Source organism: Sphaeramia orbicularis, chromosome 16 (assembly GCF_902148855.1).
Source record: "Sphaeramia orbicularis chromosome 16, fSphaOr1.1, whole genome shotgun sequence".
NCBI lineage: Eukaryota > Metazoa > Chordata > Actinopteri > Kurtiformes > Apogonidae > Sphaeramia > Sphaeramia orbicularis.
In genome coordinates this window covers 4,854,919-4,871,723 of record NC_043972.1, presented here as the reverse complement: position 1 = coordinate 4,871,723, position 16,805 = coordinate 4,854,919, and the positions used below count along the sequence as shown (strand labels likewise).

The 16,805-nt window shown below is 35.0% G+C and overlaps 1 protein-coding gene across 1 annotated transcript in view; it reads left to right on the top strand.

Moving 5' to 3' along the window:
• The first annotated feature begins 9,401 nt into the window (after positions 1-9,401).
• Positions 9,402-16,805, top strand: part of LOC115434839 (melanocortin receptor 5-like) — a 70,113-nt gene continuing 62,709 nt past the window's right edge. Inside the window, exons 1-2 of the mRNA XM_030156962.1 lie at positions 9,402-9,496; positions 9,652-9,767. The gene's annotated coding sequence lies outside the window, so the exon portion shown is untranslated. The remainder of the gene's footprint in view (positions 9,497-9,651; positions 9,768-16,805) is intronic.

Below are 16,805 nucleotides of genomic sequence, written 5' to 3'. Positions count from 1 at the left end.
AAATACGATTTTCAAGATCTATTGTCTAAAAATAAGTTCTTATATCTCACTGAAAAGTTACTCTTTAGGCGATTACGTCTTATTTTAAGTGTGATGAGATAGTTTGACTAGAAATGAGAAAAATACACTTGGTAAGATTTAGATTTTTTTCCAGTGTATATTGCTTAAAATCCCCTTCACGCTCCGATTGCAGCCAATTAAAAATTAAATGCTCGGACACAAAACAAAAAACAATTTAGTCACCTGTGGAAAACACTATCCAATAATTTTAACCGAACCATTGAAATGATTGAATGATGATATGTTTATCAACCACCCCCACCCCCCACCCCCGTGCAAATTGATGCTGTGCAGTGCTCGTGAACCCTCGGGAACAGGCACTGCGCGTTCCAGTACTCTGGAGGCGTGGCTTCGGGGGGAAGTCTGAAGAAAGGGGTTTGGACTTTTGAATTGTGTATTTGCAAAATGTAGCTAGCTTGAACTGTTTCTCCAGGTTCTCCCACCCTACCTTTAACTCTTAAAACAAGATAAATTATCTAACACTTCTAAATCTAAGTTTTGTTTTGTTTTTAGCTTACCAGTCGACAGGCCGTAAGCTATTGTCGTCATGCAGCGGCGGTGTCCATTACAAAAATGTCAATCGTCTTCTCCGAAACTACAATTCCGATTGACTTCATACTTGGTCTACAGCTTCTTTATGATGATGTCAACAAAAGTTAGTGAAATTATTTGGATCTGGATCTGATTCTGGATTTGGTGCCACTTTGAAAAATGTCCCCATTATAAGAGATAGGAAGTGGATGGATGCAATAACTCAGTAAATATAAATGATATCCAGTGTAAATTTCTACAGTCCAGCCCTGATGGGGAGATGACCAAAACATAATGGTCACATGCTGATCAGGATCTTCTTCTGGATCCGGGAACTTACGGAAAATTTAACATGGGCTCTTATGGGGAAAAAATTTCAATCGTCTTTTTCTCCCAAACTCCAGTTCTGACTGACTTCAAACTTGGTATACAGCTTCTGTATGATGATGTCAACACAAGGGATTGAAATTATTTCGATCCAGATCTGATTCTGGATTTGGTGTGACTTTGAAAAATTTCCCCATTATAACAGATAGGAAGTGGATTGATCCAATAAATCAGTATCAGTGATATCAAGTTGGAATTTGAATTTTTTACAGATCTGATTGGAATATGAGCAAAACATGGGCTATTTCTGTAATAGAATAAATACACAGAACTGGGTGAGAATAAACGGCATCTGGATACATTTCCCAAAGCTTTTAATTTGGCCGGTCAGCTACAGGGCCATTGGTCCGATTTTTAAGTTTGTGATACTGCTGGGACCTGTAAACTTCCCTATGGGATGAATAAGGTATCTATCTATCTATCTATCTATCTATCTATCTATCTATCTATCTATCTATCTATCTATCTATCTATCTATCTATCTATCTATCTATCTATCTATCTATCTATCTATCTATCTATCTATCTATCTATCTATCTCAGTGCTTCAGTTTCAGCTTCAGAGTTTGTCATGTCTTTAATGTATTATGATTGTCTTTCTCAACTCACCATATATTTTTTATAAGTTTATTTTTTTTATTTTTATCAATTACTTGAAATTTCAGGCCGGTAAGCTACAGGGCCATTGGTCCTATTTTTTTTTTTTTTTTAAATCTTGGTACGAATTAAATAATTTGCAGTTCACCGTGTGTAAGCAAGTGGTGGAAAATAATTTGCTGGCTTTGTCATTGCATGTACGTCCAGTTGAATCCAGTTAAATAACATCTAAATGGAAAACTGAGTGTTTACATTTGGCTCATAGCTGACATCCAATCAGCACATGCAAACCTATAGCAGCTGTCCACATTGAATCAGGTCCAACGTCTGTCTCCACATCCCCAGACCCCAACCAATGAGTCACGATGGGGTGACTTCTTTCTGTTATTACTGTGCAAAAATAAAAATGATTAAATCCTCGCTGTAATTCATCATTAACAGAAACGTACGTCTCAGACAGTGTGAGCTGTTAACTCTGTCTCAGTATTTTATCTATTATTAATCATGGGAGAATTTTTAGGCTCCAGAATTTACCATTAAAATTACATTTCACCTGTAAAATATAGCCTTTAGCACTTTTCCTATTAAAATTATCAGTCATCAGAGTCCTGGAGTTGAGTCCAGAATCATTGGCGCTGTCAGTGCAAAGAAATAAAGTTATATTTCACTCCATTTCATTCTTTGTTTTTCATTTCACTGAATAATTAACTTTACAATCTGTTATAAAAGTGCCGCCCCATTTGAATTTAACAAAGTAAATAGATAAGAAGTGTCCTTTGGATAACGACTGCAATGAATAATGTTTCAAATGCAACAAGTTCTCTAACCCTTTAACTGATGCACTGAGTAGCTTCTGTATAAGCTGCCAGGGAGCGTAAAGGTCACACAATGTATTCATCTGACTCATCAGGCTGCTGATATAGAATAAACAAACAGAATAACAGAGTATATGTGAACAGATTACTTCTTATATGTTCCAAATAAAGCATATAAAAGTGGAATGAAGGAGGAATGGAAACATTTTATTGATGTGAGAAATCAGTAGAAGGTTATGAAGTTCAATGTAAATCTATAGCCTGTTCTCCACCAACATTCCAAGCAACTTTTAATTCCTTTTATTTATTTATCTGGGTAAAAAGAATTCCTGGTAATCCGTATACTTTGTATTTCCACCTCAAAGTTCCAGAAAATGTATTCAAATCAGGACTGTTTTTTTTTTTCTGCAGAATTTCTTTTGAATGTATTTGATAAATATGTTCAAGGAGGTCCAGGCCTATTGTTCACAGTGTATTTGGATGGACAGTATAATGCACATATAGGATCTAGTCAAATACACTATTTGAGCTCCATTTTCCAAATAATCAAAACACAAACAAAGTAAAAGTTGTACAAATGGACTGAACAAGTTTGCAGACGCCACTGGACTTAATACTGTGAGTGTTCCACCAATCAGCATTCTTCAACACACAGCCCCGCCCCTCAAGAGTTCTGGGGAATCTGAAAAGTCCCACACCCCTACCACCCCTACCAGGAAAAGTTTGGGGTTGAGGCAAAAATTTTTTTACCTGGGTAATGTCGGTCATGATTTTTCAAAATAACAGGTAAAGTTAAAGTTTCAGGTAAAGTTCCTTTGGTGGAAAAATGGGAAATGGATAAGACCAGGGTTTGTCAACCTTTTTTGAACCATGGCCCACTAATGGCATCATGACCCTACTGGGGGTGGGGGTGGGGGGTTGTAAAAGTAACATGACAGACACTTTGATTTTTTCACAGCTCTGTAGGTAAAGCTGTGAGAAAGTTAAAGTGAGCTCCCCTCGCCTTATCATTGACTACCTGGTGTCCCCCAGAAACAAATTTGGAACCGAGTAGGGGGGGGGGTTAATACCCTCCTGAGATCCAGCAATGCATTTTTGTCCTCTGTAGGGGACAAGAGTTCCACATCTACACTTAAAAAAATAAATAAATACTGTCCACTACAAAGCACATTCCATATAAAAAAAAAAAATAAATAAAAAAGTATCTTTAAAAATTGTTGCATCATGTTGTTTCCAATCAAGGCAATTATTTAAAGTAAAATAAAAATTAAAAAAAAAGCTGAAACTTACTTTCCTAGGTGTCATGAGGATATGTCGAGTGATGTATACTGTTGTGATGTACAACAGTAGATGGTGTAACTCCCCCCCTTGTGCTCGCGCCCCCCTGGGACAGTGTCCACGCCCCTGGGTTGAGAACCTCTGGATTACACAGACCTGAACCCCACTGAGAATGTTTTAGTCGTGATGGAGTAGACCACAGGTGTCAAACATGTGGCTCGGGGGCCAAATCCGGCCTGTGGGATGAATTTGTGAAATGCAAAACTTACAGGGTGGGGAAGCAAAATTTACAATATTTTGAGGCAGGGATTGAAAGACAGTGTATGACCAATTAGTTTATTGAAAGTCATGAGAATTTATTTGCCACAAGAAAATGTCCATAATAGAAAATGTTTTTATTCGATGTGTCCTCCTTCTTTCTCAATAACTGCCTTCACACGCTTCCTGAAACTTGCGCAAGTGTTCCTCAAATATTCGGGTGACAACTTCTCCCATTCTTCTTTAATAGTATCTTTAAGAAAGTCGACATTGCTGTGTGATGTTCTATTGGTGCATGTTCTAAAACGCCCCAAACAGCAGAATCCAGAGGGTTTAGATCTGGGCTAGAAGGCGGCCATAAACATGATTCCCAAAAATTGCTAAAGTTGGATTTGTTGCTGTTGTCAACAAGTGTTTTGGTGTTCTTGTGTAAGATTTTAACTTCAAATCATATTTTACTGCATTTCTAACGGTCTTGTTGTCTACCTCAAGTTCAATTGCCATTTTTCTCATGGATTTGGTTGGATCCTTTAGGATTTTGGATTTGAGAGCTTTAATAAAAGCTTTGGTACGTTTTTTGTTGCTTCCTCCACTTCCAGACTTTCTGGTAATAGTTTTGCTCATAGTCATTCTCTTCTTTCCATTATAAACAGTCTTTATGGACACTCCAACTATTTTTGAAATCTCCTTTGGTGTGACGAGTGCATTCAGCAAATCACACACTCTTTGACGTTTGCTTTCCTGATTACTCATATGGGCAAAAGTTTCTGAAAAGGTATGGATAATAGTGTTAGGTATGATTATGACATCAATATATGTTTGGTTTCAAAACAATTGACGTAGTGCCTGCTGAGAAAAAACAACTAAATGTTCATTGTAAATTTTGCTTCCCCACCCTGTACACTGAAGATATTAACAATCAATGGTGTCAAAATCATTTTAATTCAGGTTCCACATACAGACACATACAGTCCAATGAGATTTCAACTGTGTCAGAACCAGTAAAATATTATCAGAATAACCTATAAATAATGACAACCCCAAATGTTCTCTTTGTTTTTTTGGTGTAAAAAAATAAAATTACATGAAAATGTTTACATTACAAAACTATACTTTTACAAAAAATGTGAATAACCTGAACAAATATGAACAAACGGAAATGTCTTAAGAAAAGTAAACGCAATTTTACCAATATTCTGCCTGTTACTAAATGTTTTTTTGTGTGTGTAAATGTAAATGTGTAAATGATAAACTGATAAAACCGAGGCAGAATATTGTTCAAATTGCACTTGTTTTTCTTAAGGCAATTCAAGTTGTTCATGTTATTCAGATTTTTAAGGAAACTTTGTAGATGTAAACCTGATCATATAATAATTTTCTTTTTTTCACTGTTATGATTTTACTGGTCTGGCCCACTGGAGATCAAATTGGGCTGAATGTGGAACTGAACTAAAATGAGTTTGACAGCCCTGGAGTAGACTTAAAGTGGTCCGACTCTACATCATCAATACAAGATCTGGGACAAAAATTAATGCGACTATTGATGAATATAAATATTGCGAAATTGTCTAAACGTTAGCGAATGTGTCTTGTAATAAAAGCTAAAAGATGATGCAATGAAATAAAACATGTAGGACTAGTTTTGCCTAGGCTGTGTAAGAAACAACAAAAGTGTGTATTTTGTGTCCAGACGGCGGTGAACCCTTTAGAGAACATTCACAGCAGAAGACGGTCTGACATAACTGCACCGTCAGTAGACAATGTAACACTGACAAGTTCTATTGTTGAAGCTGCAGTTCTATCCTCATCCAGACAAGACTGTTTTTCATGGTTACACGGTTACAGCATATTCTATGATTGCACAATATATCTTTTCAGGTATGTCCTCATGATGTGCATGCAGTAATCACATTGTAGGATGAGTTATGTCAGGTCAGGTCAGTTGACTCAGACATGTCATTCTATGATGAAACGCTTGATGTAAAGTGAAAACCATCATGATTCTCATTTTCTGACTGATCCGCCAGAGGAGTTTATCAGATTTAGTCCGATTTAAAACTCCTTACATATGTTGAGTGTGTGACACTATACCATTCACAACCATTCTTTATCAGTTTACGATGGATTCTTTTCAAAGGGAGCAGTTCAATTCACCCTGTGTTTTCTCACTGTGAAATAAAAATTCCCACAGTATGATATAAAAATACATTTCATTGGACTGCCTTTAGCTATAATCCAGTCCTCATTCTATCTATCAAAGTAAGAGTTGGAAAATAAATCAGAATCTTCTCACTGCATTAGTTTGGTTTAACCCTTTCTTGCCCAGTGGTCACCACAGTGGACAGCTGTTCTCTTGTACAGGGTGAGTCAGAAAAAAAGCTCTTTTCATTTAAAGAAATTGTACCACTGAAATGGAAATGCTTATTTTTCTTTTGATCATACAGTCATATTGATGTGGTGATTGAGCATGTCTGGCGATTGAATCATTGATTTATGGCATAGCATAACAGAGGGAATGTCCATTGTTTATTGTGCACCGAAATATCTGCCAACACAGTTTATGCCACCGTGAATGAAATTGAAATTGTCAACCATTACAGCATGTTTACTCGCCATCAAAATGTTTTGTCTCAACGAAGTCGTCCGGCACGACCTTCAACCTGGCTACCATTCAGATTGATGCGAATCTGTGCTCGTTGTCGCATCTCTAACACAGCTCTTCTCGCCATTCGTGTTCGTCGTAGGGCTTGGATTTCAGCCGTGATGCGATTTCGGAGTTCCTGAAGAGTTTGTGGAACAGTCTGATACACCCTGGGCACTGTCATGTAGGCCTATGTCCTGAGTGTGAAAGCAAAGCCCCGACTCCTGTAATTGTTGTCAATTTCAAGTTTGTTCACTGTGGCATACATTGTGTTGGCAGGTATTTCAGTGCCCAATAAACAATGGACCTTCTCTCTCTTATGCAGTGCAATAAATCTATGACTACATCACCAGACATGCTCAATAACCACATCAATATGACTGTATGGTCAAAAGGAAAATCAGTGTTTCCGTTTTAGCAGTACAATTTCTTTAAATGGAAAGAGCATTTTTTCTGACTTACCCTGTACATTCATGAATTTTGTTGTTTTAGTTCCATATCAGCCAACACAGTGGACGCTCACACTGCAAAAATCTAAATCTGACCAAGTGTATTTTTCTCATTTCTAATCCAAATATCTCATCACACTTAAAATCAGACAGAATCACCTAAAGAGGAACTTTTCAGTGAGATATAAGAACTGATTTTTAGTCAATAGATCTGCAAAATCTGATTTCAAGAAATCTTACCAAGATAATTCTCACTTGTTCCATTGGCAGATTTTTTTTGCTTGAATTAAGAAAAAAAAATTACTCTTTAGGTGATTCTGTCTTATTTTAAGTGTGATATTTTGACTAGAAATGAGAAAAATACACTTGGTAAGATTTAGATTTTTGCAGTGCATGCACCATCCCATACACTGCAATTCATACTGTTACTGCAACTTTACTGTTCTGGATAAACCTGATCTGCACTAACATGTTTGAGTGGAAATCAATTGCTTGTTACTGTTATTAAACTGTAATTAACAGGTTTTTGTGTTTTGTTTTGGTTTTTTTTTTTTGCATATTATCTCCATGAAGTGAGTAATGACCAGCATTAGTGTACGTTAAAATGTGAGAAATCATCAGATTAGCTGAAGTAAAAATGTTTTTATTTCATAGTTTTCACACAGTTTATCAGTTCATGCATTTCTTTGCTTCAAAAATTTAATACATGGTGTCCAGCTGAGTGGACATTTTTGCACCTCCATGAAAAATGGTCTCAGAAAAACTATTACAGTTGTATTGTTTTTTTAATGCCTCGAGGAATAAAAACACTCAAGAAAAAAAATCTTGATTAAGGCTCTTATAATTCATGCATGAAAGGGTTAAAGAAGCTGGTGCAGGAAAAACAGCAGATTAACAGATTAAAATGGTTAAAATTTCACTTATTTAAGGCATTTTAGGATTTTAATGAAATTTTCAGGAAATGTTCGATCTTGGCCCAAGGAACAAATGATTAAATTTTGTTGGTGGTAGTTGGGGTGGGGGGGGGGGTGATCTCCGAGTGCTTTTCTAGTTCTTTTATTGATTGATTGTTTCTTTTGAATATCAACATTTAAAACTAATACAACAAGAAAAATCTACATAAAAAAGAAAAGAAAACATATTTGCAAAGGAACTCTAAGGTCTGTCTTTGTTTTGGTTTGTAAAATCTCTCATATGTTTCTGTGTCGACATTATACAGGGTGGGGAAGCAAAATTTACAATATTTTGAGGCAGGGATTGAAAGACAGTGTATGACCAATTAGTTTATTGAAAGTCATGAGAATTTATTTGCCACAAGAAAATGTCCATAATAGAAAATGTTTTTATTCTATGTGTCCTCCTTCTTTCTCAATAACTGCCTTCACACGCTTCCTGAAACTTGCGCAAGTGTTCCTCAAATATTGGGGTGACAACTTCTCCCATTCTTCTTTAATAGTATCTTCCAGACTTTCTGGTAATAGTTTTGCTCATAGTCGTTCTCTTCTTTCCATTATAAACAGTCTTTATGGACACTCCAACTATTTTTGAAATCTCCTTTGGTGTGACGAGTGCATTCAGCAAATCACACACTCTTTGACGTTTACTTTCCTGATTACTCATATGGGCAAAAGTTTCTGAAAAGGTATGGATAATAGTGTTAGGTATGATTATGACATCAGTATATGTTTGGTTTCAAAACAATTGACGTAGTGCCTGCTGAGAAAAAACAACTAAATGTTCATTGTAAATTTTGCTTCCCCACCCTGTATATGTGGAGTTTGAGGGAAAATCCCTGTAAAGAAGTTACACTCAACAAGTCTCAAGTCCCACATCTTCAGTATATTTTCAAATCTATAAGTGAGCGTCAGAGCTGAAAACTTCCACTTTTTTATTTGACTCTTCACAAGGAATTTTTAAATGACAGGATGATCATCTGCCAGTTGACGACCCAACAAAAAGCAGGAGCAGATCCCTAGCGGTTTACAGCAGGTTTACGGTGCAATGAGACAAAGTGTCTGTTAATTCACTGGGAGTATTCGAAGCTCTTGTGCTCTGAACCGCTGCCCTTTTCCTGCCGCTTTGTTCCTTCCACCTCCCCAGCCTCCTTCAGCTTCAGTAATGAGAAATGAGCCCTGGGTGAATTTATTTTTGTTCACATCTCTGAAGGAGGGCGCCAAAGTGTGGAGGCTTCGCACCCACGTGAAACTGAAATTCATATTATCTGCTGCTATAAAAGCTTTAGTTCCTATTGCCAAACCCCAACGCTCCGGCTGGTGGAATACACTGAGGGCTATGTGAGATGACTGGGTTTGAAGTTGGAAGATTGGAAAAAAAAAAAAGAAAAAATCCTCCTCCTCTTCCTACTATTTCTTCTTCTGTCTGTTTGTTGAAATTCTGCTGCAAGTCACATCTAAAGGTTGAACTGTTAAATGATGGAGCGACAGACTTTTAACACAGCTTTGGCTTCCGCTCAGCCCACGGTGAATGAGGGAAACGGCTAAAAATTGCTGCTTGTTGCATCCACACTGCCAGCTACAGAAGGGGAGTTCCAATTTTCTCTCCCTCCTCTTCATTCTTCATCTCTCTCCCTCCCTCCCTCCCTCCCGCTCTCTCTCTCTCTCTCTCTCATACACAGCTCAGCATCTCAACTCTCTCGCTGCGTAGAACCACAGATCTGATGCTCCGGAGAAGCACCAGCCAGTCCATCTGAGCCACTTGCCGGAGAGATTTGAGTCACAGCTCCTGAGAGAGGTGAGTCATTCGTCTTCTGTCTCATGATGGATGATTTTAGCTCTCCCTCAGAGGACACATCTCCAATTTTATTCACCCAATTTTAGACCAAACTGCTTGGGAAGAAATGGTAAGCTTTTGCAGAATGGCTGGTATTTTATTGACTCAGTGTTGTACCGACTCCAGGAGGTTTTCTGATGATATCATCACACTTGACTGTGATATTTTTTAAGAGGACTTGGCGTTTGTCTGTGATACTTAGTTGACTTGACAGTGAACTGCAGCAACATTATAAGTTTTCAATGTTTGGGCTGCAGTTTTTTGGGTTTTTTTTTTGTTTTCACTTGCGACGTCATGTTTACCGTCGCAGCCTTAATGAACTAATTAATTCTGCTCCATTTTTGTTCATTTTGAAGTGCTGCACCAAAAATAGCTCTGATGCAAACCACAGCTTGGTGGCAATATGTTTATGGCCGGAACATGACAAACACTTGACAGGCAGCGTAACATTTCAGGGGTGATTATAGTGACAAAATGTCTTTTCAACATCACACATAGGCATGAGAAAACTTCAACAAAAGAGCAAAGCACTGACACATTTGGAGATGTTTTCACTGGCAATGCAAACAAAGTAAATCCTAAAATAGGATTATCTCAGTATAAAAATAACCACAGGAATGATAATAAATGTGTAGTTGCACATCCCTGCTGCAAAGATATAAATTGTCATTTTGTTGTAACTGTTTTCTACAACTAAACCTAGTGGAAGAAGTGATGATAGTATAATTGCGATGATTTGTTTAAACCTTACACAGGTTTTAATGCCTAAAAGCACTGTTTTTGTCAGTACAATGCCAGAGATATATGAGAACTGAAGTGATTTTTGAGTATTATCAAGAAAACAATGGAAAATGGATCGATATCAGCTCTGAAATTAAACTCTTATCAGCTATTTTTGATATTATTATATTTATCCAAACAAATGTACTTTTAGTTGTACCAGGCATTAACCCTTTCATGCATAGTGGTCACTCCAGTGGACAGTTATTCTACAGCTGTTCTCTTGTTTATTCATGGGTTTTGTTGTTTTAGTTCCATATCAGCCAACACAGTGGACACTTATGCACCATCTCATAAAATGCAATTCATACCATTACTGTAACTTTGCTGTTCTTGATTGGTTCTTGAGTGGAAATCAATTGTTAATTGTTATTTTTTGCATAGTATCTCCATGAAGTGAGTAATAACTAGTGTTAGAATATGTTAAAATGTGAGAAAACATCAGATTAGCTGCATTAAACATGTTTTTATTTCATTGTTTTCATATTATTTTCTGATATTGGGTTTTAAATACTTGTTTCTTTGCTTCAAAAATTCTAATGCATAGTGTAGCTGTGTGGACATTTTTGTAAATCCATGAAAAAAAACAACTCAATTGTATTGTTTTTTCATGCCCAAGGAGGAATAAAAACACTCAAAAAAAAACAAAAAACAAAAACTTAACAAAGGTTCTCATAATTCATGCATGAAAGGGTTAAAATGAACAAGAAACTGAAGAAAAACAAGGGTGGTCTAATCATTTTTTCCGTGACTGTATAGGCATAAACAGTTCATCTTTCTCTATTTCTCTAACATGTGTTCCACGCTCTGTATGTTTACGTCAGAATGCAAAGATATGAATGATTATTTTATTGTAAATGTTTTCTCCAACTAAACCTAGTGAAAGAAGTGATTATAGTATAACTGTGATGATTTTTTAACCTTATTAACCACAGCTTTTAACATAATGATTGTTCAAATAGAAGGAACAGAGAGAATTATTGTAAAAAGCACAACAATATTAAAAGTAAAAGTACTGAAGAATCACAAGAATTAAGTAAAAATTCTAATAGACGGATATATTTCCCCATTAACTGCCGGATATAAAAAATTATTAGACCATCAAAAGTCACCAAAAACAATAGTTATGCAATCAAGTCCTAACTCCCGTGTGTATCATGTGACTAAAACACATAGAAAAGAAAACAGAATGAATAAAAGCACTGTTTTTGTCAGTACAATGACATAGATATTGATGTAAGAACTGAAGTGATTTTGGTTATTATCAAGAAAACATGGAAAAATGGATAGATATCAGCTCTGAAATTAAACTACTATGAGCTATTTTTGTTGTTATTATTATATTTGTCCAAAGAAATGGACCTTTAGTTGTACCAGGCATTAAAAAGAACAAGAAATAGAAGAAAACAAAGGCAGGCTACCAATTTTTTCTGCGACTGTATGTGTTCCACACTCTGTATGTTTATGTCAGAATCTTTATCTGAATGCATCGCATTATCAAGAAACTCTGTAAACAGCACAGTTCAAAAGTGGCTGCTGTCACTTTTTTCTTTCATTTTTTTTTTTTTTTTTTGGAGCCTTGGCTGAGATTCGCCGTGGCACATGAAGGATTGATTTCACAGCCCAGATAGAGCCTCTTTTTCAGCTGCTCTCCCACTTCCTATGGAAACACAAACACACAGAGCTCCAGATGCTGCAGAGTCCTGTGGCGTGTTGCCAGATGTGCATTTAATTCAGAGATCTGTGCAGAATAACACAACACTGTCTGATGTCGCGTGGGTATAAGGTGCAGGCTGGCACTGAGTCGCCTCTTGGCTTCGTTAGAGCACAGTCTATATCAGCGCTATCACAAAAACTGACCAGATGAGCAGCTCTGAAGTGACGTATCAGCCAAAAATCTAATCAATGCCTCACTGTGGATTAATTACCCACACTGATTTTTTACTCTAGGACAGGGGTGTCAAACATGCGGCCCGGGGGCCAAATGCGGCCCGCCGAAGGTTCCAATCCGGCCCATGGGAAGAATTTACAAAGTGCAAAAATTCCACAGTCTTGAATTAAATTAAGCAAAAAATAATAATTAGCTTGAATTAAGGAAAAAATTTTGAACTGAGCAAAAAAAATATTCAATTAAGTTAAAAAAAATCTTAAATTAAACCAAAAAATAAATAAATAAATAAAAATCTTGAACTAAGCAAAAAATCTTGAATTAAGCAAAAGAAAATTTGCTTGAATTAAGGAAAAAAATCTTGAATTAAAAGAAAATCTTCAATTAAGTAAAAAAATCTTGAATTAAGACAAAAAAATCTCAAATTTAGCAAAAAATCTTGAATTAAGCAAAAAATCTAGAATTAACAAATAACAAATGAATTTACAAAGTGCAAAAATTCCACAGTCTTGAATTGAATTAAGCAAAAAATAAATAAATTAGCTCAAATTAAGGAAAAAAAATTGAACTGAGCAAAAAAAAATCTTCAATTAAGTAAAAAAAAAAATTCTTCAATTAAGCCAAAAAACAAATAAATAAAAATCTTGAACTAAGCAAAAAATCTTGAATTAAGCAAGAGAAAATTTGCTTGAATTAAGGAAAAAAAAATCTTGAATTAAGCAAAAAAAAAAAAAATCTTCAATTAAGTAAAAAAATATTGAATTAAGACAAAAAAAATCTTGCATTTAGCAAAAAATCTTGCATTTAGCAAAAAATCTTGAATTAAGCAAAAACAATTGCTTGAATTAAGGAAAAAATCTTCAATTAAGCAAAAAAAAATCTTCAATTAAGTCAAAAAATGTTTAATTAAGCCAAAAAATGATCTCAAATTTAGCAAAAAATCTTGAATTAAGCAGAAAATCTAGAATTAACAAATAACAAATGAATTTGCAAAGTGCAAAAATTCCACAGTCTTGAATTGAATTAAGCTAAAAAAAAAAAAAAAAATTAGCTTAAATTAAGGAAAAAATTTTGAATTGAGCAAAAAAAATCTTCAGTTAAGTAAAATTTTTCTTCATCCTGCTCCTTCTCGAGCATGGGTGTGTACATGTTTGTTTACTTGATGATTACTGAATATTTACTGATGAAATGCACAACCATGAACTAAATAAATAAATAAATAAATTTATAGGTTATTCTGTTATTCTTATAATGGTCCGGTCCACTGGAGATCAAACCGGGCTGAATGTGGAACCTGAAAGAAAATGAGGGTGAGTCCCCTGCTCTAGGATCTTTTTTTTTTTTTTTTTTCAGATTTTTATTTGGAAATATTGAGAAAAGTTCAACATACATTTAAATTACATTGTGGTCACGTAACAAGTATGTGACCAATGACCAGTCTTTCCATTCTCAACATTTCAGTTTTTCTTTTCATATTAACGTGGTCCACACATGCACGACTGATATCTGTCACTGACTTACACTGGTATCACTTCTGTGGGCCAGATACCCAGAAAAGGGAAAAAAAAAAAACTTTTTTTTTTTTTTTAATAATTAATTTAGTCCTCTTACTTGCTAAATTTTTCATTCACAAATGTAAGTTCTTCAACACAAAACCAAATATTATTTATTTTTTGTAAGATGTTGAACTTTATTTAAAGCTGTTAGATAAATCTGGAAACAAAAAGGCTCTAAAAAACACAAGTATTTGCTCTGATTTGGACATTTTATTGTGGTGTATTCCCCCTGACAAACTTATGTTATTTTCTTGTTGTATACATTGTTTGTATACTCTACTTCATTTTAAAGATTTAAATGAAGAGAAAAAAAACAAAACAAAACTGTGGGTTCATCACATGGTACCATCACAGATTTGAGGTCAGAGCAGTGCCTTGCATTGTGGGCTGCTCACGAAAACGACACGCTGACTTCTGTTGCCTTTTCTAGTAATACCCAAAAATCGAAATCGAAAATCGAGTTTTTAGAGGAAAAAAAAAATCGGGATTCTTTTTTTTGTCAGATTTTTATTTAGAAATATTGAGAAAAGTTCAACATACATTTAAATTACATTGTGGTCACGTAACAAGTATGTGACCAATGACCAATCTTTCCATTCTCAACATTTCAGTTTTTCTTTTTTTTTTTTTTTTTTTTTCTTTTTTTTTTATTAAACAAAACAATTGAACAGTGAACAATGGATGCATTGTTACATAAAGAAAACACATACGAAAGACCAAGAGACTTTGACCTCCTCTCGCTAAAGAAAAAAAAGAAAAATAAATAAATAAATAAAATATGAAAAGTAGAATTAATTAATTACACAAAAAACAAGACAATTCCAGATACATTGTCATTTATTGTCATTTCTTGTACATTTAGGGTTCCAACAGATTGTGTTTGGTAAGTGTAAACAAAATATATCCACTTTGACCAGAGATTTGAAAACTTGTTCATTTGTAATCGAAGGGAGAAGGTTAGTCTTTCCATCTGGTAAATTTCATTCACAATATCTACCCATTTTTCTAGATGAGGTGGTTCAGGTTGGAGCCAGTGCCTGGTCACAGCCTTTTTGCTAGCAGTTATTAACCCTTTCATGCATTAATTATGAGAACCTTAGTTAAGATTTTTTTCTTGAGTGTTTTTATTCCTCCATAGGCATGAAAAAAAAAGTGTGATCAAGTTTGTTTGTTTGTTTTTTTCATAGTTACAAAAATGTCCATGCATTTAACTTTTGAAATAAAGACACGTTTAAAACCCAATATCAGAAAGTGATATGAAAACAATGAAATAAAATAAAATCTGATGTTTTCTCACATTTTAACATATTCTAATGCTAGTTATTACTATTTTTATGGAGATGATATGACAAAAAAAAAAAAAAAAAAAAAATTCGAACAAATAACAATTGATTAACACTGAAACATGTTAGTGCAGGTCAGGTTTATCCAGAACAGCAAACTTTCAGTAATAGTCTGAATGTCAGTGTATGGCAGGGCTGTCAAACTCATTTTGGTTCAGGGGCCATATTTAGCCCAGTTTGATCTCAAGCGGGCCAGACCAGTAAAATAATGACTTAATAACCAAGAAATAATGACAAATCCAAGTTTTTCTTTTTGTTTTAGTACAAAAAAAAAACAATTAAATTTTGAAAATATTTACATTTTACAAAAAGATGTGAATAACCTGAAAAAAAAGAAATTTCATTTGAAAAATCAGTGCAATTTTAACAATATTATGCTCGACTTATTATTTATACATGTACATCACACACAATGTTATGCAACCATTTGGTAACAGGCAGAATATTGTTAAAATTTTGGAGTTTGGAACAAAAATTTGAACAATTTCTACAGTATTCTATCTCTTATTATTAACACAACTACAGATCACAATGGATCCATAAATGCACAAAACATTTAGTAACAGGCAGAATATTGTTAAAATCGCACATTTTGGGTTGTTCATCTTTGTTTTTATTTATGTATTTATTTGCATTTTATTGTGAAAAAATAGTTTTGTAAATGTAAATATTTTCACAGTGTCATTGTGTTATTTTTTCACTTAATTTTTTTCTACATAATTTTTCACAAAGAAATTTTGTAGTTGTCATTAATTATGGGTTATTGTGTTGTTATTTTTACTGTAGATCACATTGGTCTGTATGTGGAACCTGAACCAAAATGATTTGGACAACCTGGACTGTTCAGGTTCATTTTTGCACTTTCATCCCGTGGGCCGGAATGGAACCTTTGGCGGGCCAGATTTGGCCCCCGGGCCGCATATTTGACACCTGTGGTGTATGGGATGATGCATTAGTGTCCACTGTGTTGGCTGATATGGAACTAAAACAACAAAACCCAGGAATACACGAGAACAGCTGGACAAGAACTGTCCACTGGAGTGACCACTATGCATGAAAGGGTTAAAATTCTATACAAGTAGGCACTGTTCACTAAAATGTCAGTTTTTCCCATAATTAAGGTGGCAAATTCAAAAGGTAAGGTAACATTAAGTATATATTCTATATTTTTGTGTATATCCTTCCAAAATTGTTTTTTGGATAGGGCTGTGCAATTAATCAAAATTCAATTACAATTTCGATTATTACACTCAACGATTACAAAATTATGTAATCGAGAAAAAACGATTATTAATTTTGAGTTTTAATTCATGCGCACGCATGCTACCATGAGCTGCTCTGCCCCGCCCCCCTCTAAGCTACAGCTAACAGCTAGCCGGCAGGTCCACCCCACAAGGACAGTTGTACCTAGCGGTCTGGAAAAATGGCAGGA